Source organism: Apium graveolens, chromosome 4 (genome assembly GCF_009905375.1).
Source record: "Apium graveolens cultivar Ventura chromosome 4, ASM990537v1, whole genome shotgun sequence".
Classification (NCBI taxonomy): Eukaryota; Viridiplantae; Streptophyta; class Magnoliopsida; order Apiales; family Apiaceae; genus Apium; species Apium graveolens.
Genome location: NC_133650.1, coordinates 857,107 through 862,518, shown reverse-complemented (window position 1 = coordinate 862,518; position 5,412 = coordinate 857,107).

Sequence of the window (5,412 nt, the reverse complement as noted above, 5' to 3'; positions counted from 1 at the left end):
CAACCTTTCATCAATTCTCCTCCTTTGCTCTTTCACTTGAATTTCAGCTGCTGCTAGCTGAATCAAATCAATTCCATCAGGCTTTCCTTTGATTAGAATGATTGGAGAAGTAGTGATGGCAGGAACTAGCACTTTAGATATTTTGATTTTTGTAGATGGCTCTCCTTCCCCTTCCCTTTTACTCTCCCCCTTTTTGTTATCATCAAGGAGAGGGGTCAAGCCTTGTGCTTTTGCCAGCTGCATTAGGAGACTGGTTTGAGATTGTTGGTTGTGAAGAATGGTGGCCACAGAATCTTTAATAACTTGAACTCTGTCTTCCAACTTGGCCAGCCTTTTCTCAGTAACTGATTCCTTTTTCAATCTCAAAACCAAGTCCTGCAATGTACCATAGGGCATGACTGAATCCAATTTTTCAGAACTGTAGGATTTCAAGTCAGCAATATCCTTCCTGAGATCATCCATACTCAGATTCTGCTTTACTTGCTGCAACTTCATGAGATGCAGTGAGTCCAGGTGAGCTTGAAGGATAGCCTTGATACTTGCATGTGAAGTGTTCTGAATGGCCTGTTGAATAGTGTTGATTTGTTTGACTAAGGAGACATTGAATTCCCCTGATCTATACTCCTTTGTCAAAGCCCATTCAGGTAGATTTGGAATTGAACTAGGGCCTTCATCTCCCCCTAAGTTCATGCTTCCATCAAAAGAAACAGAGTCATCATCATCAGAATTTACTCCAAATTCCTCAGATGGCTCACCAGCTGTAGAAGGCATCTTGTTAATAGCAGCTTTATCCCTTTGAAGAGATTATGTTGTGTGTACTAGATGTAGTGTCTTTTCTGCCTCCTCATTGCCCTGAGCAGCCAACATTTGATAGGCTGACACAGGATGAGTAAAAGTGTCAGCATCCAAGGAAATGTTATCAATTACAGCTTTGTAATGTTGCTGAAATTGTCTTTCCTTTTCAGCATCATCCACAATCATTGACTCACTAGCAATGGCTGGTTCCACCCTTATATCTACTGTACCTGCCTTTCTCTCTTTTTCTCTATTTTCTTGCATCAGGGGCTCCCCCTGGCTCACACAACTCACTCCCTCACCTTCACCTACTAAGGTGGTACTCCTCTCACTTACTTTTGCCATGCTGGAAGAAATAGCATGCATTTTTTAGCTCTCAATCTCTCCTTTTGCCTGGGAGCAACCCAGCCTCTCACTCAAATTTTCACTCCCTTCCCTCAATCCTAAGAGTGATTGCACAGTATTCATGTCTTCTACACTTGGAATTGATTCAGTTATGTGTGGAGAGACTATCAACGGATGTGGAATATCCGTTGAAGGTGAAACTGATGTTATCAACGGATAACTGCTGTTAAGCTTATCCGTTGAAGAGCAACCACTTGTCAACGGATGAGTGATATCCGTTGAAGAAGGAAAAGAAGTTGAAATTGAAAGTGATATAACTGTTGAATCTGTGTAGATTGATTTGAGATGTGGTGACACAGATCCTTCAATTATATCTGAAAGAATTTGCGGGTGATCCAACAAATCATCTAAGAGATGATGATCACCTGTATTTGAGTGGGGCTCCTCCCTGAGTTGTAAAGAGGGAGAATCAGGAATTGATGGGAATAACATATCCACATCCAGAGATGGTGATGAAGTGTTTGGTGATTGATGTGTGATTATTGTGAGAGAATGGGGCTGTGACTCCACATTTATTGGAGCCACATCAAACTGAGTTTGAGAAGGCATAGATACAGATGGATGTATCTGTGCAGTGTGTGCACCCTGTGTAGAAGATTGGGTTCTAGCCTTCTTTCTTCTAATAAAAGCTTTTGTTGGTGAGTGTTTGGCTTCAGTGTCCCTCCCTCGTTTGTTCTGTGTTCCTGGTTGGGAACTATTTTCAATAGTAACATCCTTTTGGGAGGATGCAACTAGGGATGTGCTAGATACCTTTTCAACCACCACAGCTTTTTGAGAAACTGTGGCTTGGCTAGCTTGGGAAGCACTTAACTCTCCTTCCTTATCCTGGGGGTTTCTTTGATGTTCACCCCTCCCCTCACCACTCACACCCTGTTCACTCCCCTCAGGGTTAATGGTTGGTGTTACAACTGTTGTCTTTTGAGAAACAACAGAGGTGGTTTTCTTTGTCTTTGATTTTGAAAGTTTAGTTGTGGTGACCTTGGTAGAAATCTGTTGGGGCATTGTCACAGATTTCATGGCCACACTAGAAGATAAAGAAATAGAGGGGTTGGAAGAAGTAGGAGTTGTAGAAGCAATTACCTCACCTACCTGAGGTGCATTCATGATTGGTAAATATACCAATGGCACACTGCTGTTGAGATCCATTCTCAATAAATCTGCAAGAACTCTTTTCTCTTGTGCCCAGCACTTGAGTTTATTATTCTCATTGATTATGACCAAACCTTCAGCAACATGGTTAGCCAATAACATAAAGAATCTAGCATAATAGATGTTATTAGGTCTATTAGCTTTGTTACCTAATCTAGTACCCAATTCTAGCATCACATAGTTGCTAAGGTTAAAATACCTATCAGAAACAAGCATATAGAGCATATTAACAAGAGATGAAGTTATGGCATCAAAATTACTAATTTTCCCAGAGAAAACCTTTATAAAGGCATCCCCAAGAAAACTCCATTCTTTCCTAAGGCCTTTTCTTCTAATACTCCCTAAACTAGCAGAGTTAAGAGAATAACCTATGGAATCTAACATGCTGGATACATCATTATCAGTGTGTGGTGTCATGGCATTGTTCTCAGGTAATTTAAAACATGCTTGTAAATCATCACAGTTAATACAGTGATTTTTACCTTTGAGAGTGAAGGAGATAGTCATATCTATGGAGTTGAACTCAGCAGTTGTCCAAATCTCCTCAACTACTTCACAGTAAATCGTTGGGGCTTCCAGCATTGCATAGCTAAGTTTACAGTTTTTGATGAAGTCCATCATTTTGTGATAGTCTGAATGGGCTTCATTCTTTTCTACCAAAGCTATGAAATTGTTCTTCTCATAGATGAACCCAGATTGAGACATAATTTTCACGACTGGTGCCATTGTTGTGAGTAGAAATTGCAGAGAATAACTTGAAGGTTTTGCAGAGAGAAAATGGTAAATGCTTGAAATTTTAAGAAAGCGTAAAGTAAAAATGAAAAATCAGAAGGGCTTATATGCTTTCAAAAAAAAAATTAGTAAAAGATTAATCAATAAGTATATGTTAGTGAATTTCAGCCGTTTAAGAATAAACTGTAAGTATTCTAACAACTACCTTTAAAACCAATACATACAGATGTATGTATGAGTATCAACGGTTAAGAAAATAGAATCAACGGCTGTGAAACACCTGAATCGACTGATGTGACATTTCAACGGATAAGGCAAATTGTCATCCGTTGAAAGGTACTTCAGTTTTATCCGTTGACGGATAAAAATTCCAGAAATGTATTTATCTTTCAACGGATAATGAATATCCGTTGATAGAGCAATTTTGACTTTCAACGGATAGGAAACATCCGTTGATGGTATAAACTTTGTTAAAAGTCAAATTTGTTCTAGCAACTAATATATTTCAGGCTTCAATTCAAATTGCAATAAGGACATGAATTTTAAGAGTAATTAAGCATACCTAGCTCACTTACTAATCTTGTGAATGTTGATTCATCAAGTGGCTTGGTAAATATGTCTGCAATTTGTTGTTCACTTGGAACAAAATGTAGTTCCACTGTACCATTCATGACATGCTCCCTAATGAAGTGGTACTTGATATCAATGTGCTTGGTTCTTGAGTGCTGTACAGGATTCTCTGTTATGGCTATGGCACTTGTGTTGTCACAAAAGATAGGAATTCTATCAACATGAAGTCCATAGTCAAGGAGTTGATTTCTCATCCATAACACTTGAGAGCAGCAACTTCCAGCAGCAATGTATTCAGCCTCAGCTGTAGAAGTAGAGACTGAATTTTGCTTTTTGCTAAACCATGATACAAGCTTGTTTCCCAGGAATTGGCAGGAGCCTGTTGTACTTTTCCTGTCTATTTTGCAACCTGCATAGTCTGCATCTGAATAACCAATTAGATCAAAGCCAGATTCTCTAGGATACCAAATACCTAAATTTGGTGTACCCTTGAGATATCTGAAAATCCTTTTGATAGCTATTAAGTGAGACTCCCTAGGATCAGCTTGAAATCTAGCACACAGACATGTAGCAAACATTATATCTGGTCTGCTAGCAGTTAAATATAAAAGTGAACCAACCATGCCTCTATAACTTGTAATGTCCACAGACCTTTCAGTCTTATTTAATTCAAGTTTGGTGGCAGTGGCCATGGGAGTTTTTGCAGATGAACATTCCATTAAGTCAAACTTCTTTAAAAGATCATGAATATATTTAGTTTGACTAATGAAAATTCCATTACTAACTTGTTTAATTTGTAAACCAAGAAAATAGGTTAGTTCTCCCATAAGGCTCATTTCATAATTACTTTGCATTAGCTTAGCAAACTTTTTACAAAGTTTATCATCTTTAGAACCAAATATTATGTCGTCTACATAAATTTGAACAAGTATACTAGAGCCATTAACATTCCTAAAGAAGAGAGTTTTATCAACAGTACCTCTAGTGAAGTGATTCTCCAAAAGAAATTTTGATAAGGTTTCATACCAGGCTCTAGGTGCTTGCTTCAGTCCATAGAGTGCTTTCAACAGATAATATACATAGTCTGGAAAATTTGGATCTTCAAATCCTGGAGGTTGACTTACATAGACTTCTTCCTCTAATTTCCCATTTAGAAATGCACTCTTGACATCCATTTGATAGACTTTGAAATTGGCATGAGCTGCATAGGCTAGAAAAATTCTGATGGCTTCAAGTCTTGCAACAGGAGCATATGTCTCATCAAAATCTATTCCCTCTTGCTGAGAATAGCCTTTAGCAACCAATCTGGCTTTATTCCTTATGATAATGCCATTTTCATCCATCTTGTTTCTGAATACCCATTTTGTGTCAATAGGACTCTTGTTCTTTGGTTTGGGTACCAGCTTCCAAACTTGGTTTCTCTCAAATTGGTTTAGCTCTTCCTGCATAGCTAATATCCAATCTGGATCCAATAAGGCTTCTTCCACTTTCTTAGGTTCCTCCTGAGATAGAAAACTACTATACAGACATTCATCTTGAGTAGCTCTTCTTGTTTGCACTTTAGATGATGCATCACCAATGATCAGTTCAAAGGGATGATTCTTGGTCCATTTCCTTTGAAGTGGAAGATGTGCTCTAGATGAGGTGGCCTCAGTATTGTCATGATGTGAGACAGAGTGTTGACTAGTTGAAACTCCCCCTGAGTTGTTGGTCCTTTGCAGGGAACTTGGAGTTCTATCAACTGATGATGTAAATCGATTA